Source organism: Antechinus flavipes, chromosome 2 (genome assembly GCF_016432865.1).
Source record: "Antechinus flavipes isolate AdamAnt ecotype Samford, QLD, Australia chromosome 2, AdamAnt_v2, whole genome shotgun sequence".
NCBI classification, from domain to species: Eukaryota; Metazoa; Chordata; class Mammalia; order Dasyuromorphia; family Dasyuridae; genus Antechinus; species Antechinus flavipes.
The window spans coordinates 612093617-612121508 of NC_067399.1; the positions used below are offsets into that span (position 1 = coordinate 612093617).

The following is a 27892-nucleotide window of genomic DNA, read 5'->3' on the forward strand; positions in this document are numbered from 1 at the left end:
TATTATATTCTTTATATTTTAAAAAACTCTGTGAGCATGTTATATTTATCCCCTCACCAAGATAATGTAAGCTTCTTGAAGGCTGTTCAAGGAACTATTTCCCTTTTTTTTTTTGGTCTTTGTATCCCTGACACCTAGCACAGCAGCTGACCTGGGACAGGCAATTAACAAAGGCTTTTCAGATTGGAACTGAATCGTCTTAGGGTGATTCTGTCCTAATAGAACTTGTGATCATTCTTATTTTTTTCTAAAATAGTCTTAGGTTCAAATTTCTGATTCCATAAATAGATTTATCAAATCACATTTGAATGTTGAATGATGGCTTTTATAATCACCATTCAATACTTTTTTATTCAGTATCTTCTGTGACTATAGTCAGAAATACCATGGCAAGGTCAAAAAGAAAATAAGTCTTGGATGGTTGCTGCCCACAGCGAGTTTACAATCTGGTCTGGGGGCAGAGGGTAAGGTTAGGAAGTCTACAAAATAGAGTATGGTAAATATAAAAGAGAATTTATGAGTCAAGAACAGGAAGAGTACAGAGGAGGAGGTAAAGATCACTTCTAGCCATAGCAACTGAGAAGATTTATCTGTCCATTTTTCATTGAGGTTATTTTCTGCTTAGCCCCATCTATGTCTCTAAACAAATGAAATCATGGCTAACAAAGGCTCTGTATCAGAAACCCACTCCCTTGAAACAATCAAATGATGGTCCATTCTATAGAACAACTATCTATCTTTTCTGATCCCTGACTGCAAACTATAACACACTCTATGGGACTAATTGTTTCTTGTTAGAAATCCTTCCCCTGTCAGAATGCCCTGGATGACACAGTATTGGTGATCCTTTCTCAAAGGAATCATAGTAATGGAGTTCCCACATCTACATATTCACAATAATTTATGCCCAGCTTCCATCTTAGACTAGGTAGAAGCTGGCAACCCAAGCTTCTAACTCCTTTAGTAAGATGATTAGCCATTATCCTCAAGGGGGGGGGGGCGGCACAAATGCAGGCTAGGGAAGAAAACAAAACAACACAAAAATCTACCTTCTTGGGCCCTACCTAAATGCCTCCTTCCTCCCTAAGTCTCCTCTCAGCCATCCTTCAACCCCACAGCTTCAATTGTCCTGACCTGCATGAGTGATGTTGTATTACAGGAAGTAATTTTTTTAAAGGCACTTCACTTAGAAGAGGGCATCCCTTATGAGCCATAATCAGATTTCTATGAAGGTGCAGGAACTCACAGGGAAAGAGAGGGAAAAGAAAGATTAGAAAGAAAACTTTTTTTTTAGGTATGTGGCTTGGTAAATTTGGAAAATGAAAACTAGAACATAATTCAATAAATGTCAAATACTTCAGAACATACTTTAATTTTATATGATGGCTACTTAAGGGGAAGAAGGGAGGAGAAAGGAAGCCCACAGAGGGCAGAACAAGAGGCTGCCAAGGAAGAGAAGGTTGGGGTCCGGAGGTCTGGAGTTAAATCTTCCACAATCCACTTCCTAGAAGTGGGACCTTGGCCAAGTAGATTCATCTTTCTGTCCCTCAGTTTTGTTGTCTATAAAAGGACCATGATGATAGACAAAAACATATTGTGTGTGATATCAACATATTATAAGTGGATAAATGGGGCATTAACATGCAACATAAGCCACTATTAATACTCCTGTTAATAGAGGAAGGGGGAAAGAAGCAGAGCAAAGACCCAGGCTCAGGGAAAGAGAGACATGCAGAGAAGATGGCAGAGTGTCCTTGCAGGTTCCCCACGCTCAGGCAGGCTTCAGAGGTTAATTAAGGGATCTGGAAAGATCTGTGAAATCATGAAAGTCAGGAAAATGCCAAAGCAAGAGGAGAATTCAGTATACACTAAATCAAAGCAAGAGGAGAATTCAGTACATACTAAATCTAACCATGGAAGAGGAAACAGGAAGGCAAATAAATGGACAAAGAAAGATTCCTGATGGGCACTTAAAGGAAGTCAGGAAAGGATAATTATGCTATTTCATATGTGAAATTTATTTATTTAAATGTAAATGGATACTAAGCAAGTTTTGTAGGTTGTTTTGATGTTTCATGTGGATTTCATCAAAACATTTAAAAAATTTTTAAAGATAAGTAGTTGATTAAGCAAACAGTCACAGTTCTTCAATTATCTCTTATTATTATTAAGCCTTCCAAAGTCCATGGGGAAAAATTTTTCTCGGGGCTATCTGAAACAGTCGCCAGGGGAAAAGTAGATCAAATCAAACTGGTTTAAGCCATAGGTTAGAGTAGTACTAAAAAGGACTGGGACTTGACTAACAAGGAAGACAGCATGATATAGCCAAGTGTCAAATACAGAATCCAAAGTCCTGAATTTGTATCTATCTGCTACCCATATGACCTCTCTAGGATTTAGGTTCCTAATCTGCAAAAAAAAAAGGAAGTTAGACTAGATGACCTCTTACAGATGGAGGAGTTATCTTGACCTATATCTTGCTACTGGACTCTGAAGACACTGGAAAAGAGAGGCTGATGACTGCACAGCTTACATCCAACTCACTTGCAAGTCAAAATATCACCATCGGAATGTCTTTTTCCAGAATGAAGGATGAACAACAATAATTTCACAGATCATCTAAACCCTTAATTCCACATTAGAGGAAATTAAGCCAAAGAGAAGCAAAGACTATGTAACTCATAAATGGCCTAGACTAGTCCAAGGATAATTTGAGATAAATCAAAGGTGACTGCAAACTCATTCAAACCTTCTGTGAATACAAGTCCAAATAGACCCATCCTTCAGTTTGTCCTTAATCTCTCTATCTCTTCCTCCCCCTCCAATCCTAACCCAAGTCCATCCTAACCCAAACTCTATAATCTTATCATAAAGAAAATATCACATAGGAAAGACTTATTTTAATATTGTTATTTTTATCTTCTAATAGAAGCATATTATTAGCATCTTATTTAGCTGTTCATGCTCTTTTCCTCCTCTCTTTCCTTAGTCCTCAGGATCCAGTTATTGACTTTCTTTTACCTGTAACAAGGAGTCCATACAATCAGAGGAAAAATCAGTAAAAGTGAAATATCAGGCTATTGTATGTCAATGAAGCAGCACAGGGTAAGGTAAAAAAAACAAAAACAAAAACAAAAACCTGGATGCAGGGGAAAGAAGCATTGGTCCTTGTCAAGGAAGATTTCAGCCAAAGGCATCCCAGAGATCATCTGATCTAAAGCCTTCAATTTACACATGAGGAAAGTGAGGGTCAAAGAAAGGAAGAGATTCACCCATAACAACCACCACCACCACCACCACCACAGTAAATCACCTCAGCTATCAAGAGATAGGATTGAAACTTGGATCTTCGGATTCTTTGTCCTTAGCGATGACCTTCTAACCCTAATTTATACCAAATCTATAACATGGGAGAGGATGGATATAACGTATATATCATCTATGTCACAGAGTTGCTGTGAGGATAAAATAACAATGTAAAATGCTTTGTAACAGTAAAAAGTGGCACATGAATGTGAGCTGTTGTATTAGCTTTGAGAACATAAAGTCACCTTGCTGACCAGACCCAGAATGGGGGGATGAAAGCTACGTATTCAGAGAATCCTTTCACATTATAAGCTCCTACTTCTCAGACTTCAGTGGGCTAATATTTCCTGTCTTTGGACTATTCATTCACGAAGCCAACCTGCACTTTTTTACAGACAGAGGAAGGATGACAAAAGACTCAGCTGAACAGATGAATACTCTAAATAAAGATACTGTTGCAGAGCTCTTGTCACCTGGAGTGTTACCTTCTTAGGCCCATGAAAGTCTCTAAACAAATAACATCCTGGCTAACAAGAGCTCTGTATCTGAAAACCACTTCCATGCAACAGTCAATCAGATGACAGCCCATTCTGCATAACAAATACCCATTTTTTTCTTGATCCCTACTTGCAAACTGTAACACCACATAAGACTAATTGTGCCTGGTCTGTATGATAGTGTATTGTAGTTAGAAGACAAGGCACGGACAGAAGAAAGGAGCGCTGAAAAGTTTTGTTTTGTTCTGACCCTTAAAATAATAATAGCAGCTCACATTTCCAAAATATGTCTTTTCAATAACCCTGTTAATATTATTACATCCCATCTCTTTCTTTTATAGCTAAAAGAATCTGGACTGGAGAAGTCAAATGATTTTCCCTAGATCACAGGGTTAACCAGTAAGTGTTAAGAATGGAAAACCTGAATTTGGGTCTTTACACTAAAAGATTAACACTCTTTCCAGCTGCTCCACTCCCAAAATGCTTTCTCTCCCCACGCCCCAATAAAACATCCCAATTACCACCCCTTTGGAAACCTTAGTTGAACTATATAACCTCCAAGATCCCTTCCAGATCAAAATCTACAGCATTCTGGTTTTGGGAAGTAGAGTGTACCAGGGAGGGAAGATTCAAAGAGGTTTTTGCTTTCTATTTATTTATTTATTTTTACCAAGGAGTAACTGCTTGGGTTTTGTGTTACTTCCAAGTCCTACAGACTAGGAACGAGGTTTCTGCTCTCCCCTTGAAGGCTAACTTTCTCTTAACCCTGACTCCCAAGCAGAAGCCTCCCTGTTACCCCAGATGCTCAAAGAGGAGAGAAGGCACTGCATCTGCCCTTTCAACCAGACAACTTCTTTCTCACCAGCTATGGCACACACACACACACACACACACACACACACACACACACACTGTTCTGTAAGCAGAATCCTAGAATCTAAAGAACCCTGAAAAATCATAGAATCCTGAAAGTATTTTAGAGGTCATCTAGTTCAACCCCACTTTACAGATAAGGAAACTGAGGACCAGAAAAATGATGTGAAATCTAGGTCAGAGACATGTGAAAATCTAACATATGCTCTTTTACAATTGGGGTAACCAAATCTTTGTGTCTTCATTTTTATCCTCTCCCCAAAAGGAGAAAATCCATTCAAACCATCCATCCCATTCTCTTCCATAATCCATCTTTCCCACTGCTACCACTACCAAGCAAGGACCACCCCAGTTAAAATGGTCCTCTTGTAACACGAGAAGATCAAGCCTAAGAGAGAGGCAGCTTAAAATAAAAATTGTTTTCAGTAAGTGCTAGGCTTGTCCTCACGATCTTCCAGGGAAGAGAGGGAAGGGTCAGGCGCCCCTTAACACCAGCCAGGTTCCACCGTGTTCTCCAAATACATCCCTTCCCTACTGATGCAGAAATCAATTCAAGCAAGCAGGCCTTGTGACCAAAAAGAGCATAGAGAACTCACTGTTTGAAGAAATTCAAAGGCTCTGCCCAAACATGCTGAGAAAACCCCGGCTTTTGACGAAACAAGCCAGGCACAGTAGGGTCCCCTTCGGCTTTTATGTGGCAATTTAATAGTGCAATAAATTTCTCTCCCTCCTTAAAGAAAACATGCACTGGTGGATTTCAAAGACATCTAATGACAACGGCCGCATCGGGGCTGCAGAATTCCGTAGCCCATGTCAGTGGGGAGACTGGCACAATTAGATACAAGCTTTGATGGATATCTGGAACGGGGCTATCATTTAACCAGGGAGGCCACAGCAGAAAACTGCAATACTGTATCGAGAGCTGCTCTGCCAATCCAGACAGTTGTATTGTTCCTTCCCCTCCATGAACACTTTTCAAAAGGACTTTCCTCCCGACAAGTGGGAAGAGAGACTCTGGGTGGGAGGGGAGTGGGGTGCAACTAAAGCTCTTTATGATAGCTACGAGACGGATATCCAGTCATTTGTCGGTCGGTCTGTCTGTCTCACCAAAGTAACCAAGGAACGTCCAAGCCAGGAATGCATGCTTGGCTTACAGCTCCCAGGGCGGGCAGGAGACGCTGACAATCGTGTCATCAATGGAGCCGCCGATGAATGAACACCTGGGATGCTAGCCTCAGAATCTCCCACCCACCCACCCGACCGTCCCTCCTCTCTCGGTCTCGGTAGCAGCTGGCGGGGAATTCTCTACCTATAGCTTTACTTCACAATGCAAACCCACCCCTTCGGAGCTCCGGGGCTCCCCCCACCCACCTATTTTGCAGGAGGAACATTTCCCTCCACCGCCACCTCCCCCTCCCCGAGCGCCCGGGGTGTTCGCGGGAGTCCCTGGAAGCGGACCGAGAAGAGCCCGGTCCGGGACTACCATTTTACCTTTCCACATACTACGTGCTGCTGTGGCCCCGGGAAAGGGGACCTGGAGTCCCCTCCACCAGATGGCCTTTCGAAAGCACCTCCTCCGGGCGCTTCAGACAAAGGGATTCCTAGCTGGGGGGTGGAGGGGAAGGAGGGGGGGGCCGCGCCCAGGGGCTCCAGGACCCTCCGCAGTAATCGGGGGAAAGTTGCGCGCGCGCGCGCAGAGCCCTGGCAGGAGCCCGGGGCGGGAGCCGGAGCAGGAGGAGGAGGATTTACCTTGGTGATGCAAGCCCGTGCCCTTGCTCCCCTAGCACTCCATGCTGCAGCTCGCCCTGCTCTGTTTTTCTGTGACACAGGACTGACTTCACCGACACATGAGCCGCGGGCCAATGGGCGGCTGCGGCCTCCCCCTCATTAACATGCATCTGGAATCCTCCACTCGGGCCGAGCCTGGCCGGCGGGAGGAGTCGGTCCTTTCCTCCGCTCGTGGCAGTGACAGGAAGGGGCGTGGATGCCAATGGGAATCGAGGAAGCCGCCGAGCCTACCCAGCCTCCCCGGCTCATTGTCAGTCCTCGAGGGCGGTTGCCGCCGCCGCCGCCGCCGAGCCTAATGCTTATTCCCCAAAGATAAAAGCGAGGGAAGGGGTGTTGCTGCTGCTCCTTCCTGGCGTGAAGGCTGCAGACGCGGGACCTCTTACAAACACTTTCCTGTCTGGCCTTGTAAGCCCTGCGTGTACTTGGACGTGGACCTGCCCTTCCATTCCGGGCTAGACAGGAACGCTCTGGGGAGGATCGTGCGCTCGGAGCGCCAAGGGACACCAGAGGGGCATCTCTTTGGCAAATGAGGAAACTGAGGTTTGGGGGAGCGTTAGTCCTGGGAATGAAAGAGCTGGCTTTAAAACCAACTCCTCCAAATCCACATCTAGGATTCCGTTCAGGGCAACATGGAAACCCTTTCCCACAGAGAATGCCATACGACAGAATGATAATAACAATTCTGTGTTAGAGATATATCAGTATTGACATATAACTGTCTCCCACAACCCTTGAGGGCAAGTCTTGTAAGATATCAAGCAACAAGTATTTTTCAAGCAAATCCTCGATTCACAGATGAAGGACCGCCTTCAGCTCAGAGGTTGGAGTGTGACTAGGCTATCCCAATGCACTATTATTTTTAGCTCAATCTGTACCATAAAACCTACCACTGAGGTTCCCATTCTTTTTCAATTTCCCTAAATTCTTAAGACCACTGGGGAGAGTCCTTGGTGTGTGAGGGGTATCTGAGGCAGGATGGATAGGTTGACTGGAAAGATATTAACAGGGAAATCCCTGAGCCAGAGGCAGGTTAGGGATGGTAATGCCTCTAACCTTGTAGAACAGGGACTGCAAATGCCAGCTGTATTCCCCTAGGGAGTGAACAGGTTCAGAGTAACATTTCTGGAGCTGGAAAGAACCCATGAGACCATAAAAGGGACTCGGAGATGAAAGCTTGTTCAAAGTCACAAAGAACCCGGAGAGGTGATTGACCCCAAAGGCAATGTTCTTTCCAAAGTACGGTAGAAACTCCTCACCCCAGATCACACAGGTGCCAAGAGTTTCTGCTGTATCAAAGTAGCCCAAGGTAGAATTTGAACACAATTCTTTTTGATTCTATTCCAACCAATATAATATTCTCTCCTGTCTCAGACTGATAAATACACAAGCAAGTGGCCAACGTGAACTGCCAAGTAAAATCATCAAGGAGTTTGGTAATACCATATAATGAAAAAAGCATTGGATTTGGAGTGAAATAACCTAGCTTCAGGATCTAGTTGTGATAGTTTTTACTAGTCATCTTAGGAAAGTCATCTTTGGGAACTTCAATTTCCCCATTTAGAAAATAATGGAGTTGGATTAAAGTATCCCTAAAATCTCTTCTAGACCTAAATCTTAATCTGGAAACTTGTGTTAATTTTTTTTTTGATAATTATATTACAATTTAATTGGTTTGCTTTGTCATTCCATGTATTTTATGTTACTGTGTATATTCTGACATGTTATTCCAAGAATAGCTCCACAGGCTTCTTTGGACTGCTAAAGAGATTTGTGGTACACACACACACACACACACACACACACACACACACACACACACCTACCTTAAAAAGTCCTGCTCTGAGTATTTGTTGAGTCTCTGGCACCATGCTAAGATTTCTGAGGAGACCACCAGTAGAACACATGGTCCTTGGGCTCCTATAAATTTATATTTACTAAGAAGACAAGACCTATAAACATGAAATAGGGAGAGAATTATACAAGAGAGTATGGAACCAAGAATTAAACCTGGGGTTCTGAACCACAAGATAAAGATCTACCACCTAGAAACCTTACCTGATATATCTCTAAACTGGTTGTGGCTGCCACATCCCTCTTTCCATGTATGTCCTGCTCTCCTCAAGTTTCCAGAGTGCTCAGCAGGAAGAGAAATATAGCTGGCATCTGTGATCCCTGTTCTACAAGGTTAGAGGCATTACCATTACTAAGCTGTCCCTGGTTCAGGGATTTCTCTGTCAATACCCCTCCAGTCAACCTATCCCTTCCACCCCATACAGTCTCTCAGTCCCCATACACTCATCAAGAACTTTCTTTTCCCAATCGGAAATTGAAAGATCTTTGTTTTGTAAAGATATCGGGAACATCAGTAGTAGGTTTTGTGGTACAGATTGAACTAAAAATAATGTGCATTGGGATAGCCAAGGAAGATTTAAATTTGAGGGGAGCCCTGAAGAATGAAGGTTAAGGGTCCAGGACCTGTATAGATACAGATCCCAACTAGTCCATGACTTAGTTTTAAAGAAGTGCCTGGGACCTGAGGAGCTTGAATAACTTGACTATGGCTACATAGCTAGGAAATATCAATATTCAAAGTCTGATTCTGACACCCAGCTATCTTTATGGACAATAAGAATTTGCATCTAAATAACACTTTTGGAAGGCAGTGTGGAAGACTAGAGAGCTGGCTTTAGAGCTTAGAAGATCTGGGTTCATCAAACTCTGCCTCTGATACATCATGGCTGTGTGACCCTAGACAAGTCACTTAACATCTTCTCTGAGACTATACATCACAGAGATTAGGATCCACATCAGCAAAAGTTCAAATCATTAACAGCGTTAATTAAATGGAAACAAGGGAAATGTCAACCTAGATGTTAGCCAAGTATCCTCAACACTTGGCATTATGCTTGGCAAATAGTAAGTATTTAATGAATGTTTATTGATAATGTTTATTGTTTACTGACTTTAGTTAAGTATTATATGCTATTCTTGAGGAAAATATATAGAAATATGATGATGTCAAACTCAAATGAAAACAAAGGACACTAAATTAATATAAAACAAACCATATATTGGATAACAAAACCATTTATTAACATTATCTGTTTTCTATTATCTATGTTATCTATGTTGTATTTTTATTTATTTTGTTAAAAATTTCTTAATTACATTTTAATCTAATTGGGTTGTATATGTGTGTGTGAGAGAGAGACAGAGACAGAGACACACAGAGACAAAAGCAGAGACACAAAGGAGAGAGACAAAAAAAGAGAAAGACAGAAAAACAGAGAGCAAGACACACACACAAAGAGAGACAGAGAGAGACAGAGGACAGGAGACAGAAACAGAGACAGAGAAGGAGAGAGTGACAGAGAGAGAGAGAGAGAGAGAGAGAGAGAGAGACAGAGAGAGACAGAGAGAGACAGAGAGACAGAGAAGGAGAGAGGGACAGAGAAAGAGAGAGAGAGAGAGAGAGAGAGAGAAAGAGAGAGAGAGAGAGAGAGAGAGAGAGAGAGAGAGAGAGAGAGAGAGAGAGAGAGAGAGATTTTGGGGTTAGGCAATAGATTCAGAATTGATCAAATGCTCTGACTCAAAGCACAATCATTAACATCTGTGGCAGCATGGCAAGTTAGCCATGTAAACCTAAGCTCAAATTCTGCCTCTGACATATCCTGTTAGACAACTTCACTTACTTCTAGATTATTCTAAGACTATAAATTGCAGAGATGTTACTGACTTGGGCTGTCAGAGGGAGTTTCTTCATCTGGGAGTTCCTTACATCGATAAAATCAAATGTCCAGTCTCTATAGTATTTTTGCTTTTTAAATATATTTTTATATACATTGTCACTCTTTTCCGCTTGGAGAGGACATACGATTTAGATCAGCAGAGAGGAGACAGGTTGCAATTGAAAGGATGGAGAGAGTGAGAACAGTAAAAGGATTATAGGCAAGTAACACCCAACAGGAGCAGAGGGTTCATTTTGGGGAGTAGGCTGATTACATAGATCAATAGAGCCTTAATGTTAGGCTGACAATCTGAAAGGCAATGAATAAGGAGTCATAAACAGGAGACTGACAGGATCTAGAATGTGAAGATCTGAAAGGTCCTTTAGAGGTGAGTCTAATCTCCTACCATATCAATGGATCCTGTCTATAACGTCCTGACAGATGGTTCAACCCAGCAGCCCCTACTTAAAAATTTCCAGCAATGAGGGATAATTTGTGAGGCAGGCAGTTCCATTGTTGTACAGCTCTAATTGGTGGAAAATTCGTTCTCCTGTTGGGACAAAATCTGCTTCCTTCCAATGTTTGCTCATTGATCCTATCCCTCTCCTGTCTCAATATAAAATGAGTCTACTTGTTCATATCACAGCTTTTGAATATTTGAAGACAGCTACTATGCTCCTAAACCACTTTTGCTTTTCTGAAAGATAAACATCTCTAATTCCTTCAAATATTTTCCCTGTTACATTGTTTCAATATCTCCCATCATCCTGGTCACTCCATACCCATGCATATGTACCTAGCTGCTTTTTAGCTTGTGAATTTCCCTTTCTAAGAGGGTATAATAGTCCACATGGGGTCCAATTATATCTAACAGTAGAACCTAAGTACCTTGAAGACAAAGATTGTTTTTTTCTTTATGTCTTGAGTGCACAGCACAGGGACTGGAACACAACATCTACTTAATAAATGAGTTTAATAATAATTTAAATAAATAATTTAATAATAGATAACATTTAAATAACTCTTCCTAAGTACCAGGTGCTTTATTAGTATTATTTGATTTGATCCTCATAACAACCCTAGAAGGATGGTGCAATTATTATCCCCATTTTTCAGATTCGAAAATTGAGACAAATAGAGTTTAAATGATTTACCCAGGATAACACATCTAGTTAGCATCTTGAGGCTAGATTTGAACTCAGTTTTTTCTCCCTCCAGACCCTGTGTTCTATCCATTGCACTATCTAGCCACCTCACATTTTGGAGTATGAAGACATCTTTATTTGTCCTGGAGACTAGACTCCTGTTAAAATTACTTCAGTGGACATTAATTTTTTGTATCAAGTTAATTAGCATTTATTAGGAGCTTACTCTATACAAGGTACTGTGCTAAGCTGCTGTGTTTGTAGTCAAATCACACCTAGTTAATATTAAGCTTTTAATCAATAAAAATCCCAGGTCTTTTTCATGGGAACTACTGTCCAGCCAGTTCTCTGATCATCCTTTATGTCCATAATTGCTTTCTTCAATCCAGGGAACTTAGGGGAAAGGATTTTATCCTTTCCCTTGTTAAACTTTATCTTGTTGGTTAGGGTCCATTTCTCCCAGGATATTAAGTTCATTTTGTAAATCAGTTCTATCATCCAACAATAAACTTTCTCTCAGCTTTTGCCATATACAAATTTTATAAGCATTCTATCATTTTCTTTATCCAAGTAGTTGATAAATATGTTGATAAAAATAGATGTAAGGACTAAAACCTTTGGAGCTCCATAAAAGCATATTTATTCAATCAGATATAAATCCACCTAACTGTTAATTTGAACTTGGTAACAACTTCCTATGGAGAAGGTGCCAGCCATCCTTACCAACTTCCAAGCAATCACTCAGGGTCAATAGGCAAACTAGCAGAAAGCACATTGGGGAAGAGACCCCAGGCAACATACACCAAGAAAGTCAAATCACCACTACAACTTCTCCTCAAACCCCAACAGAGACATTCCAGTTCCTTGAACCTGGTAATTGCCTAGGGAATAGCAGCACCCTCCACATCACTAAACTGCTTTCAGTCTGGGCCCATCAATGAGGAGAGAAATCACCACGGGAGAATCACCACTGTGCATAATTAGCACATTGACTCAAAAAGAGTTAGTATTTAATAAGTGTTTGTTGATTTGAAACTAACACCAAAAGCTGACAACTGGGTCCTGCAAATTTTGTAAGCCCAAGCAAGATCCCTGGATGGTAATAGACCACAGACTTTTCTACCAAAGCCCTTGGTACTGTCACATGATTCAATATCAGAAACTGATGTGATTTTATCAAAGTGACATCTCAAAAGAAGTATTAACATCTGCTTTATTATTGTATCCTAAAGACTGTTTTACAATTGGAATCTATATGTTTTCATCTCTCCCATTAGAATGTGGACTTCTTGAGAGCAGGTTATATCTCACTTTTCTATTTTTATGTCCAGAACTTGGCACAGTACTTCACCCACAGTAAGGGATTCATAAGTCATTTATTTACTCATTCATTCATTTATCTGTTGGAACTTTCATTATACTAAACAGAAAGCAGTTAATGAAATCATGTTTTCCTTTAATGATAACTTCATTATTTAAAAGGTAAAGGAAATGAGAGGAACTACTTTTCTGGACCTAATTAAGCTGAATAAAGATGAATTTTTTTGATAGAATAGAAGTGATAGAGACTGTGTAAAAAAATTCATGATAGACGAGAAGAAATCTGGGCAAAGTCTGATATGGAGGGGTCATTTTGTAGAATTCAGGAAAAAGACAAGATGTCATGGCATAAAACCTCAGGGCAGAAGTCAGAGAGGGAGGAAAATGTTCAAGGAAGAAATTTTAAGGACATAAATAATTCCAACAACAAATATAAGAGGGAGAAGACTGATAGATGACTTTATTGACTATCATATTGCTAACTTAAGTTTTTAATAAAAAGAAGCAAAAATAAGTAATTTGAGGTGAATATAAGTATCAACTTGGGATGAGCTGAGGCAAGCTATGAATGCTAAGGATAACAGAAAGAATTTTTTAAAAATCCATGTTAGGGACAAAAGATAATCAAAAATGGAATAGGACTAAAATCAGGTTGGATAGATTAACAATAATATATATTTTAGAGAAAAGGTATAATTCAACTTTGATTTTTTTATCTATGAGAGGTAATGTATTATAGTAGAGCACTGGACCTACATTCAAGGAAGACAGATTCATATCCTGCCTCTGACACAAATTTTGTGATTATTTGCTTCACTGGGCCTCAGTTTCTCATCTGTTGCACTTGATTTACCAAGAACTGTAAGGCAAGAAAAGGTTATTTATGTAAAGCTCCTTGCAAACCTTAATATACTACATAAATGTCAGTTATAATTTCTATGTTTGTCTATCCCCCCAAAAAAGATTTTTAAACTAGGAAGGCTTAAACACAAATTGCTAATAAGGTTTTGAAACTTAATGTCAGGGAATAGAAGGAAAGAGAGGACCTACATGTTCTCAATGAATTCAGATCACTAGACCTGAACAAACTACATCTCAAAGTACTGAAAGAACTGACAGGTATAATTACTAGACATTGACACTGACCTCTGAAAAACTAGAAAGAATGAGAAGTGCTTTGGAGCTGGACGTGGGTAGATATTTCCCAAAGAGAAGAGGGTGGAGTTTTACAGTAACGCACCAGTGAGATTGACTTGAATTTTGACAACATTCTAGAATGTATTATTAAAGTGATGATTTATGAGCATTTAAATGAGGAAGTAGGGATCATTAAGCACCTAGAATGGCTTTATCAGGAGCAGGCCATGCCAGACTAATCTCATTTCATGTCCTGAGAAAGTTACTGGACTGGTAGATCAAGAGAATAGTATACACCTGTGCAATGGGGGTTGGATTGTTGAGTATACATGGAGCTGAGCCTAACCTTGCTAGGATGGTAAAGCATTCTCCTCATTGGTCCATGATTCAACATGGTCCATGATTCAGCAGCAAGGAGTGCTTGTGTTGAAGAGAATTGGCCTCTGAGCCAAGAAGAGACACCCATTCTGTAAACCTTAAAGAGAGAGATAGCTTAAACTCTTTTCTTTTCTTTTCTTTTCTTTTCTTTTCTTTTCTTTTCTTTTTTTTTTTTGCTGAGGCAATTGGGGTTAAGTGACTTGCCCAGGGTCACAGCCAGGAAGTAAGTGTTAAGTGCCTGAGGCCAGATTTGAACTCAGCTGCCCCAGTATCTTAAATTTTTGATAGCCTTCTTCCTGTCTTTTAAATGTGTGATAACTCATTTCTCTCTGTCTCTGTCTCTCTCTGTGTGTCTCTATCTCCGTCTCGCTGACTCTTTCTGTCTCTCTCTTTCTCTGTCTCTCCTTCTCCTCATAAGTGAGGAAGGAAGAGGAATTTCTTCTTTGCTTCCCTTAGCCTAGAAATTATGGTGGATGGTGGCCTCCAATTCATGTGCTGCTTAAGTGAAGTTAGCCTTGGAACTATGGGCAAGGGAGACTGAGAAAGAGAAGTCAGAGGTGGAGGAGGAAAACAGGAAAGAGTAAAGTCACACCAGCCCAGAGGGGAAATGCTAGAAAGACTTTAAGATGAAGAAGGATCAAGAAGACACTATCAGACCTATCGCACTTTAGAGAAAGTAGTCTTCGTAAAGTGATCCGTTTGGAAGTCAAATTGCAAAGATCTGAGAGGAATGAGAACAAAGGAAGTGGAGACAGTGAATGCAGATAGCTTTTTCTAGGAATTGGGCTAAAAAAGGAAGAAAAAACAGAATGATGGATTGAAACCTTGGCAGAGTCTTGAAAAGGGTTTTTAAGGATGCAGGTGATAGTTTATAAACAGCAGAGAAGAACCAATAAACAGGGAGACATTGGAGATAAAAAAGAAAATGTAGATAATTGAGAAAGCAATTTACTGGCAAAGATAGAGAGCATGGGATCAAGAGTTTACATAGAAGAGTTTACCTTGGCAAGGAGAAAGGCTGCCTCATTATCAAAGATGATAGAAAAGAGTAAGGAATGATTTCAATTTAGAGATTAAGAAAAGGGGAAGAAAGGGAACTCATAGCAAATGGCCCCCATTTTCTCTGTAAAATAGGATATGATGTCCTAAGATAACGGGAAAGAAGGAAGTGTGGAAAGCTATAGGAGAAAAGAGATTTCAAACAACTTCTGAAGTAATGGAACAAGGAATCAATTAGGGAGATAAAAGGATTGCCTTGCTTCAGTGAAGGAACATCTGGGGTTAGATCATATAAACAGATAATAAAGTAGATTTGGAATTGGTTGAATGATTGAACCCAGAGAAAACTCACTAATGGGTCCGAGTCATCTTGGAGATAGGACACTAATGGAATACTCCTTAGATCTGTCTTTGGCTCTGTATTGTTCAATATTTTTTTTTTCAGAAATTTGGATGAAGGCATATAGGAATGTTTATCAAATTTTTAGATGACATGATTATGTCTTATTCACCAGACCAAATGGCTTTTTTCTTAATCCTCATCTTTTTTTTACTTCTTTGTAGCATTTAGATATGTTGACAACTCCCAAATCCTGCATATTCTTTGATCTCTGGGTTTTCTTGACACTGCTCTTTCTTGATTTTCATCTTGATTTATCATCCATACCATTGCTCCTAATTTTGAGTGGTTTAATTAATTATTCTCTAAATACAGGTGATTCCATTATTGTTCGGTAAGAAATGACCAACAGGATGATTTCAGAAAGGCCTGGAGAGACTTACACGTACTGATGCTGAGTGAAACGAGCAGGGCCAGGAGATCATTATATACTTCAAAAACAATACTATATGATGACCAATTCTGATGGACCTGGCCATCCTCAGCAATGAGATGAACCAAATCAGTTCCAATGGAGCAGTAATGAACTGAATCAGCTACACCCAGCGAAAGAACTCTGGGAAATGACTAAGAACCATTACATTGAATTCCCAATCCTTATTTTTTGCCTGCCAGCATTTTTTATTTCCTTCACAAGCTAATTGTACAATATTTCAGAGTCCGATTCTTTTTGTACAGCAAAATAATGGTTTGATCATGTATACTTATTGTGTATCTAATTTATACTTTAATATATTTAACATCTACTGGTCATCCTGCCATCTAGGGAAGGGGGTGAGGGGAAAAGGGGAAAAATTGGAACAAAATGTTTGGCAATTGTCAATGGTGTAAAACTACCCATACATATAACTTGTAAATAAAAAGCTATTAAAAAATAAAAAATAAAATAAATAAATAAATACAGGTGATTCCCAAATCCACATATCTAGTCCTAATCTCTCTTCTAAATTTCAGTTAAGGATCTTCAACTGCCTATAGGACATTTGAAATTACATGTTCCACAGGAATTTTATAAAAGAAAAATAAATAACATAAACATAAAAGAAAATTGGTTATTTCCCCCCAAAAAACCCAAACTCTGAATTTAAATATTCAAGGATATCACCTTTCTTCCAGTTAGGTTACACTTGCTTACAATTCACATCCTTGAATCCTTAGTTTCCCATACCCCACTATTCTATCATTTGTCAAATCTTATTGCTTTTACTTCCACAATATTTCTTCTATCTGTTTCCCTCTTTCAAATCTCACTAGCTGTCTTCTCTGCTTAAGCCACTTTTTCCAACTTGTATCATTATGACAGCTCTTTAGCTGGCCTCCCTATCTCAAATCTCTCTCTATTCCCATCCATCCTGCATAATCTGCTGACATGATTTTCCTAAAATGTATGTCAGATCAGGTAACTCCCCTATTCAATAAATCCCAATGGCTCTCTTTAGCCTTTAAGATTAAATACAAATTCCTCTGTATGTCTTTTAAAGAACTTTGAAGCCTAGCCCAAAATTATTCCCCATTTTGTCTGCTGTTCCTCACATAGAAAATTTCAGCTCCAAATGCTACATCTTTCATTGGCTGTCCTGAATGCCTTGAATGTACCCTCATCTAATTTTTGCTTTTAAGTCTCCCTTGTTCCTTGTTCCTCAGCTCAAGTATCAAACATCTGTATGAAACCTTTAGTCACTAATGCTCTCTTCCACCAAACTGCCTTGTGTATACTTACATATTCACATGTTGTTTTCCCCCAAAAGAACACAAACTCTTTGAGGACAAGTTGTCTTTCATTGCTGTCACTGTATTCCCAATATTTAATATTAGTGCTTAATGTCTTGACAGATTAGAGTGGTGGATTGAATATAATAAGATAAAATTTAATAGATATAAATGTAAAGTTCTATACTTAGATTGAAAAAAATCAACCACAGGAAAAAGAACAAACATTTATTAAATGCCTCCTATGTGCCAGGCACTGTGCTAAGCACCTTGCCCAGAAGTACAAAGTTTGTCAGTATCTCAGGCAGAATTTGAACAAAGATCATCTTGCTTCTTTGTCTAGTGTTGTATCTTCTGTAATACTTAGCTACCTAAGTAGATGATGAGGGAAGCAACAGTTCCTATGAAAAAGGAAGGGAGTTGAAAGGGGGTAAGAATCAAAATGGCAGAGTGAATTGAGCATTTTTGCTGAGCTCTCCTAGTAATTCCTTGTAATTGGCTTTCCAATATAGTTCAAGCTGAATTTTAAGTGGAAAAACCAACAGAAAGGTCACAGTGAGTCATTTTTTCCAGTTTAGGAAGCTTAGGAGGACAGAAAATGAGGTCTGTGGATACTGGGAGATGGCTGGACACAGCCCCGAAGAAATGGTTCCAGGTATGGGCCTTGAAGGTAGTAGCAGCATTGGCAGCAGTATGGTAGGAGGGTCCAGTGCCCAAGAACAGTAAAAGGACTGAACACTGATCCAAAAAAGATTTCAAGGGACTATTAGCACTAGGCACAGAATCAAGCACAATTTATGAGCTTCCTTGCCCATTACCCAGGTCCAAGTTGCAGTTCCAGGAGGGAGAGAAGTGGTTGCAATAGTAAGCAAGAGTAAAGGTTCCACCTGCTTAAGGACCAGAGTGCAAAGCAGGATGGCTTAAATGATCAGACCTCTCCCTATGTTATACTATATTGGAAGCAAGAAAAACTCATAAACTTCAGCTGTGAAAATATTAGGATATAAAAGTCAGAAGATTGGACCAGACATTCTCCTATCTCCAAAGGTTAGTAGAAACCAATTCTAACATAAAGTCTAAAGTAAAAGAGTAATCTGAGAAAATGAGTAATAATTAAAAAAAAAAAACAACTAGGCCATAAAAATCTAATATGGTAATAGGAAGCTCAAGACACAATCTTAGAAGACAATGATTTAAAAATATCTACACGCAAAGCATCAGGAAAAAAAATTAAGACAGGAAACCAACTCAGCAAGAAAATCTAGATGAGTTACCGAGAATTTAAAAAGCAAATAAGAATGACAGTGTGGAAATTGAGAAAATGAGAATGAGGAAAAAAAATTATGAAAAGAGAATTAACAGCTTGTTAAAAGAAACAGAAAAAAAAAACACTTGAGGAAAATAACTTAGAGTTGGTCAAGTGAAAACTACTAACTGTATGAAAAATCAAGAAATAATAAAATAAAGTCAAAAGACTGAAAAAATGAAAGGAAAATGTAAATATCTTGTAGGAAAATCAACTAACCTGAAGAATTATTGAACTACCTGAAAGTTATGGCTTTTAAAAAGAGCCTAAACATCATACTTCACGAAATTATAAAGGAAAACTGTCTATACATTACAAAACTAGAGGATATATTAGCAAATGAAAGAATCCACTGATCAATTTTTTTTTTAAAGCTCCAAAATGAAAACTTCTAAGAATAACTTAGTGGAATTCTAGGGTTTCCAGTCAAGGAGAAAGCAGACAAAAGAAATTATTTAAACATTGTACATCTACAGTCAGGATCACACGAGATTATAAGTTTCAGAGGACTTGGAAGTTGATATTCCAGAAGGCAAAGGAGCTAGGATTACAACCAAGAATAACCTAAATAACAAAACTAAATATAATCCCAAACATAAGAAAATTGGTATTTAGTGAAATAGAGGATTTTTAAATATTGATGAAAAAATCAGAACTGAATAGAAAATTTGGCATTCCATTCTCCAAATGATAAATGATCAAAGGATATGAACAGACAATTCTCAGGCGAAGAAATTGAAACTATTTCTAGCCATATGAAATGATGATCCAAGTCATTATTAATCAGGGAAATGTAAATTAAGACAACTCTGAGATACCACTACACACCTGTCAAATTGGCTGTTGGAGGGGATGTGGGAAAACTGGGACACTGATGCATTGTTGGTGAAATTGTGAACACATCCAGCCATTCTGGAGAGCAATTTGGAACTCTGCTCAAAAAGTTATCACACTGTGCATATCCTTTGATCCAGCAATGTTACTACTAGGCTTGTATCCTAAAGAGATTTTAAAGAAGGGAAAGGGACCTATATGTGCAAGAATGTTTGTGGCAGCCTTGTTTGTAGTGGCCAGAAACTGGAAACTGAGTGGATGCCCATAAATTGGAGAATGGCTAAATAAATTGTGGTATATGAATATTATGGAATATTATTGTTTTGTAAGAAATGACCAACAGGATGATTTCAGAGAGGCCTGGAGAGATTTACATGAACTGATGCTGAGTGAAATGAGCAGGACCAGGAGATCATTGTACATTTCAACAACAGTACTATATGATGATCAATTCTGATGGACATGGCCCTCCTCAACAATGAGATGAACCAAATCAATTCCAATAGAGCAGGGAAGAATTGAACCAGCTACACCCAGCGAAAGAACTCTGGGAGATAACTATGAACCACTACATAGAATTCCCAGTCCCTCTATTTTTGTCCACCTGCACTTTTGATTTCCTTCACAGGCCAATTGTACACTATTTCAAAGTCCAATTCTTTTTTGTACAGCAAAATAACTGTTTGGACATGTATACATATATTGTATTTAACTTATACTTCAACATATTTAACTGTATCGGTCAACCTGCCATATGGGGAAAGGGGTGGAGGGAAGAAGGGGATAAGTTGGAACAAAAAGTCTTGCAATTGTCAATGCTGAAAAATTACCCATGCATATATCTTGTAAATAAAAAGCTACAATAAAAAAAAAGAAAATTTGGCATTCAAAACAGTAATTAAGAGAAACAAAAACAAAATTAACAGTTTAAATTGGGTGAAAAAATCACAATGGACTTAATACAGTTAAACAATTTACATTCCTAAATAAGAAAATAAAATATGTAATCTCTAAAAATTCATTAACATCAGGGCAATTAAGAGGATACCTAGAGAACATAAATGTGAGCTTATGATTTGAGAATGATTTAGTTTTTTTTTCTCAAGAGAATTTTATTTTTCTAAATATATGTAAAGGCAGTTTTCAGCATTTATTTTTGTAAGATTCGGAGTTCCAAAGTCTTCTTTCTCTCTCCTCCTGATCCTCCTTTCCCAAGATAGCAAGCAAAAAGCTGATATAGGTTAAATGTGTGCAATTAAACATATTTTCATATTTGTCATGTTGTGCAAAAAAAATCAGACCAAAAGGGAAAAAAAAAACACATGAAAGAAAAAGCAAACGCAAAAGGTAAAAAATACTATTTTGATCCACATTCAATCTCCATAGTTCTCTTGTCTGGGTATGATTGGCATTTTCCATCCCAAATCTATCAGAACTGCCTTGGGTTAGTCATTACATTGTTGAGAAGAGTCAAGTCCATCACAGTTGATCATCAAACAACATTCTCCTGGTTCTGCTCACTTCACTCAGCATCAATTTAAATAAGTCTTTTGAGGCTTTTCTGAAGTCAGCCTGCTCATCATTTCTTATAGAACAATAATATTTCATTATTTTCATATCCCATAACTTATTTAGCCATTCCCTAATTGATGACTATCTATTCAATTTCCAATTTGGGGATTATTTCAAAAGAAAAATGGAAGAGTGGGAAAGAGATGCAGAGAAGAGGAAAGGGAGAGGAAGATTGGGGGAAATTATTTTACACAAAAGAGATACACAAAAAAGAGTTTTTACAATGGAGGGAAATATTGAGGTGGAGTGGTAACATTTGGACCTCACTCTCATTTGTTCAAAGAGGGAAGAATATGCATACATATACATAAATACATGTATACATATATTATATAGCTGAATATGTATGTATATGTGTATGTATGTGTGGAGAGAGAAACACACACACACACACACACACACACACACACACACACACAGAGATGTAGAAATTTATCATACCCAACAGGAAACTAGAAAAGGCTAAGAGAAGGTGGTAAGATGTTAAGAAGGAGAGTAGATTAAGGAACACAGAGGTTAGGAGTTAATCATATGTCTAAGAAGGGGATAAGATTTTAAAAGATAAGTATAAGAGAATAAGATGGAGGTAAATACACAGTTAATAATCATAACTGTGAGTGTGAATGGGATGAATTCACCTATAAAACAGAAGATAATAGCAGAATGGATTAAAAAAATCATAATCCAACAATATGCTGCTTACAAGAAACAAACATGAAACTGAAAGATACACACAGAGTTAAAATAAGGGACTGGAGAAGACATTTTTTTGCTTCAGCTGAAGTAAAAAACAAAAGGCAGAAGAAGCAATAATGATCTCATACAAAGTAAAACCAAAAACAGATCTAGTTAAAAGAGATAATCAGAGAAACTATATTTTGCTAAATGGTACCACAGACAATGAAATAATATTAATACTAAACATGTATGCACTAAATGGCAAAACATTTAAATTCTTAAAGGAAAAGTTAAATGAATTATAGGAGGAAATAGCAAACAATACTAATGGTAAACCTCAATTTACCCTTTTCTGACTTAGATAAATCTTACCATGAATTAAAGAAGAAGTTAGGCAGATGAATAAATTGTAGAATAGTCAAATATAATAGTCCTCTGGAGAACATTGAGTGGAAACAGAAAGAAAAACTGACTATGTATTAAAGCATAAAAAAAATAAACAAATGCAAAAAAGTAGAAATATTAAATGTATACTTTTTGACCATAATGCAATAAAATTACATTAATTAAAGCATCTTTGAAGTATAGATTAAGAATTAAATACAAACTAATTAACTTAATTCCAAAGAATGCATGTGTAAAGGAACAAATAACAGAAATAATCAATAATTTCATTATAAAGAGAATGACAGCAATAAAAGAAAGACTATACCAAAATTTGTGAGATGCAGACAAAGTAGTATTTAGGGGAAATGTTATATCTCTAAATATAGCTACCTCAATAGAGCAAATCAATGAATTGGACATGCAACTAAAAAGTTGAGAAAAAGAACAAATTAAAAATTCCACTTTAAACACTAAAATAGAAATCTCAGAAAATCAAGAGACTAATAAAATTGAAAATTAAAAAAGTAAAGTAATAAATAAAACTAGGAGCAGTTTTGCTTTTTGAAAAATCATTAAACTAGATAAACTCTTGGTTAGTATGATTTTTAAAAAGAAAGAAGACCAAATTACAGTATCAAAAATGAAATAGTAAATGAACAACCAATAAAGATGAAATTAAAGCAACTTTAAGGAACAATTTTGCCCAACCAAATGCCAACAAAAATGACAATCTAAGGGAAATAGATGGATATTTATATATAAAGTTTATATATATTTACACATAGTAATTTATGTCTAATATAATAGATAATAAAATATAATTTTCCATATTAACAAAAGGTGAAATAGGATACTTAATGTACTTGTTTGTTAGGAAAAAAATTGGACAAGCCATAAATGTTCCTAAGAAAGCTCACTCCCGAGACCAGGATATATAAGTAAATTCTACCAAACATTAAAAGAACAACTAATTTCAATATTATATAAATTATTTTTAATAGGTAAAAAGAGTCTTGCCAAATTCTTTTTATGATACAAGTATGGTTTTGATATCTAAATCAGAGAAATCAAAAACAGAAGAAAGAAATTATAACCCAATTTCCCTAACGAATATTGATGCAAAAATTTCAAATAAAATCTAACAAAGAGACTACAGCAACAAATCACAAAAATATACTATGATAAGGCTAGATTTATACCAGGAATAGAAGGTTGGTTCAATAGTAGAAAAACTACAAACCTAATTGACTATATCAGTAATCAAAAGAACAAAAATCATGTGATTATATCAATCAATGAAGAAAAAGCTTTTAACAAAAATATAGCATCCATACCTATGACAAGCACTAAAAATCATAGGAATAAATAGAGATTTTCTTTAAAAAGATAAGCAATATCTATCTAAAACTAAGAGCAAGCATTATATGTAGTGGGGATAAACTAGAAACCTTTCTAAAAAGATTAATGGTGAAACAAAGATATCATTTATCATCATTATCATTCAATACTGGATTAAAGATGCTAACAGTACCAATAAGACAAGAAAAAGAAATTAAAGAAATAAGCATAAGCAAGGAAGAAAATAACTAATATTTTGCAGATGATATGATGATATATATAGAGAAAGTCAACTGAAAAACTAGTCAAAATAATTAACTACTTTAGCAAAGTTGCAGAATATAAAATAAGCCCATATAAATCATTAGCACATGCAAATATTATTAGTAAACCCAGCAGGAAGAGGTGGAAAGAGAAATTCCATTTAAAATAACTATATAACTATGCAATCCTTAGGAGTCTGTCTACTTGTCAAGAAATGCACATAAATTATATGAACACATTTACATAAAACTTTCACACAAATAAAGACAGACCTAAATAATTAAAGAAATAGTCATTGTCCATGGGTACTTTGAACCAATGTAATAAAAAAATGACTGCTAAATACTAGCTAAAATTTATTTACTTAGGTAAAATACTACCTAAGTTTATTTACTTATTCAATGCCATACCAATCAAATTATGAAAGAATTGCTTTATGGAGTTAGAAAAAGTAATTTAAAAAAATCCATTTGGAGGAACAAAAGATCAAGATCATCATGAAACTGAATGAAAAAGATATGTGAAGAAAGTGAGCCTAGCATACCTGATGTCAAACTATATTACAAAGTGATAATAAAAACACTCAAAACCAAAACAAAAGAAATACATAGTGATTTATCAATGGAGTAGATTAGGTACACAAAATACAGAAGCAAGTGAACACAGTAACCTAGTTTTATAGACTCAAAGTCCTAGTTATTGGGGCAGGAATTCACTGACAAAAACTGCTGGGGAAACTGGAAAGTAGTCTGGAAGAAATTAGACATTGGTCAACATCTGACAACGATATACCAAGATACGATCAAAATGGGTTTATACATTTATTTATTTTATACATTTATACATAAAGAGTGATATAAATAAAGTAGGAGAACATGAAAGAAATTTCCTATCAGATCTATGAATAAGAGAAGAGTTCATGAGAAAACAATAAAAAAAGTTCCAGGAAGTAAAATGAATAATTTTGATTACATAACATTTAAGTAATTTTGCACAAACAAAACTAATGCAGACAAAATTAGAAGAGACACAGGAAATTGTGAGGAAATATACAGAAAGTTTCTCTGATAAAGTTCTCATTTCTTAAGTATATAGAGAATTCTGCCAAATTTATAAAGCTAGGAGCCATTCTTTAATTGATAAATGTTCAAATCATTCACTGGTCATATAAAAATGCTCTTAATTGCCAAGAATTAAAACAAGTCTGAGGTATCATCTTGTACCTATCAGATTCACTAAAGTGACAGAAAAAGAAAAGGACAAATGCTGGAGAGGATGTGGGGAAATAGAGACATTACTACACTGTTGTTGAAGCTGTGAAGTGGTCTATCCATATTGGATAACAACTTGGAACTATATGCAAAGGTCTATAAAACTGCATATCCTTTGACCAAGCAACACTGCTACTAGGTTTCTACTCTCAATGAGACCAAAGGAAAAGGAAAAGGACCCAATATGTAGAAATATTTAAAGCAGCTCCTTTTTGTGATGGCAAAAAATCAGAAACTGAGGGTATGTTCATTAGTTAAGAAATGGCTGACCAAGTTATTGTATATGACTATGATGGAATACTGTTATATTATAAATGTCAAGAGTGATGGTTTCAGAAAAAGCTGGGAAGAAATATGAATTGATGCAAAGTGAATAGAAGCAGAACAATCTATATAGTAACAGTAATATTGTAAAGATAAGCAACTATGAAAGATCTAATTACATCAATATAATGATCCACTCTGTATATTTCCAAAGGATCCATGATATAAAAATGTTATCTGTCTCTGGATAGAGAACTGATATATTCAAAGTGTAGACTAAAGCATTTTTCCCTTTATGCTTCTTGCTTTTTTCTGTTTCAGAACATGTGGAAACCTGTTTTGCATGACTTCATATGTACAATGGGTAATGTAAATTTTGCTTTCTAATGGCAGCTCTGTGGCACCATGGATAGTGTGTTAGACCTAATCAGGAAGACTGAGTTCAAATCCAGATTCACACACTTACTAGCTGTGACTCTGGGTAAGTAATTTAACCTCTCTTTTCCTCAGTTTCCTCATCTAAAAAATGGAAACAATAATGGCACCCACCCTCCATGGTTGTTGTATGAATCAAATGAGATAAATATTTGCAAAGTACTTAGAACTGTACCTGGCACATAGTATATTAACATTAACTATTTATTATTATTGTTGTTGTCATTGAGTAAGTAGGAGCTGGAAGAAGGGAGAGAACAGAAAATAAAAATACATTAAGAAAATAAAACCCCCCAAATATTATAAAATAATTTTGCCTGATTTAAAATTTTTAAGAAAGGAATAGGGCTAGTGAATTGTAAGCTCACTATATATCAAAGGAGTAATATGGAAGCCAAGAAAAAGCTACTGTGACCTTGGTTGCCTTGAGATTAGCTTTCTGAAAGAGGAAGATGGGATCAATCATATCTATTCAGTTCTAGGTATCACATTTTAAGGACATCTAAAAATTAGAGCGTATCCAGAGGAATCTCCAACTAGTATAGACCAGAACTTGTGAAATTTGTTTTGAAGAAATTAAGCATGTTTAGCCTGGCGGAAAAAAGATAAGAGAGATCACCACTTTGTTAAAGTATTTAAAGGACTATCTTATGGAAGAAGAATTAGGTCTGCTCTGACCCCAGAAAGAAAACCAGGAACAAAGGCCTGTGGCTGCAGAAAGGAAAATTTAGTCTCAATGTAAGGGAGGGGAAGCTCCCTAATAACTAACAACTAATAACTATAGCTATATGAAAGATGAATCGGGAAATAGGGACATTACTACACTGTTGTTGAAGCTGTGAAGTGGTCTAACTTCGGAGGCAGTAAATTCTCCATTACTGAAAATCTTCGAATGGAGACTAGTGCTACTTATGAACAATAGAGATTTCTCTTTAAATGTGAATGGGACAAACTGGCCACTGAGATCCAATGCTAGCCGTCTGTGATTCTGATACCATCATCTAGTATGTGTATTAGCTGTCCTCCCCAGTTTTATGGCATCTGACAATTTGCTAAACTTGTCTCATCACTCAAATCATTGCTAAAAATGGGGCATAAGATACAAACATATGACCTCTGCAGCACACCCATAGAGCCCTTCTTCTGGGAGGATATTAATCCACAGATATCCAATCACCTACAAATATCTAATTGAGAAGGGAATAATATATCTGTCAAATGCACTTATATTCACCTCTTTTTTTCATATTGCCTATTACAGCTTTCAAAACACATTTCCACTCAAATAGCAAGCCTTTGGATGTTTCTTTTTCTTCCATCCATAAACTTCAATACTAACGCAATATTAACTTAAAAAGCTAATTAATGTTTGCACTACTAGTAGCTATTGACAGTCTCTCTCTAGCAATGCTTTAGTGCATGAAGTGACTTCCCAGAGTCTTTCTTCCATTACCAGAAATAAATAAAAATTTCAGTCAGGAAAATCATGCATACAAAATAGAATCATAAATGCTCTGGACATGGGTTCCCAACCAATGTGAAATGAGTGGCTAGTATGATGAAATAATTCTAAACCTAGCTAGATGAAATTTAATAAAGATAAATGTAAAATCTTATACTTAGAATCAAGAAATCTACTTCTCAGATACAAAATGGGTCAAAGCATTCTTAGATAGTAGATCTGGGATCTTAGATAGATATCTATCTTAGATAGATATCATCTGGGAGTTTAAGTGGACTGCAAGCTCAACCTAATTTAACAATATGTTTTATCAGTATACAATCAAAAAAGCATCTTTAACCTTGGGATGATTTTTTTTAAAGCCTACCTCTCAAGAATAAAGAGGTAGAGTCCCTACTCTGCCCTTCCTAAACTATATCTGAAGTTTCATGTACAGTTCTGGGCACCACATTTCAGGAAGAAGGGTGCTGATAAGCTAGAGAAGATTTGTAGAAGAAGAGCATTCATGGTTAATGAAGATCATGTCATATGACAATCAATGAAAATACTAAAGATATGCCTTTGTGAAAAAAGGCTGGGATGGGCTTTTTTGAAGAAGTGAGTGGTGTACAAGATAGCTGTATTCAAGCACTTTGGGATCATCATGTGGAAGAGGAGGTAGAAGTCTTCTCTATAGCCTTAAAGGATAGAATTAGGAATAGTAGGTGAAGGAGAAAGAGAGGAAAATAAAGGCTTGAGGTCGGGAAAAATCTTATAATTTAATTGGGCAACAATTTTTTTTCCATCACATCCATAAAATA

At 37.1% G+C, this 27892-nt stretch overlaps 1 protein-coding gene across 50 annotated transcripts in view; it reads right to left on the reverse strand.

Annotated features, from left to right (window-relative positions):
- The window catches only part of SORBS1 (sorbin and SH3 domain containing 1), a 350893-nt gene that overhangs the window by 284072 nt on the left and 38929 nt on the right, over window positions 1-27892 (reverse strand). For 23 of the 50 annotated variants that reach the window (XM_051981708.1, XM_051981748.1, XM_051981746.1 and 20 more), the window contains exon 1: window positions 6426-6535. The exons of 2 other annotated variants lie outside the window; for them this stretch is intronic. The gene's annotated coding sequence lies outside the window, so the exon portion shown is untranslated. Of the gene's footprint in view, window positions 1-6167; window positions 6190-6425; window positions 6537-27892 lie in introns of those variants that run through there. 25 more of the 50 variants (XM_051981749.1, XM_051981739.1, XM_051981743.1 and 22 more) reach the window with 4 other exon arrangements.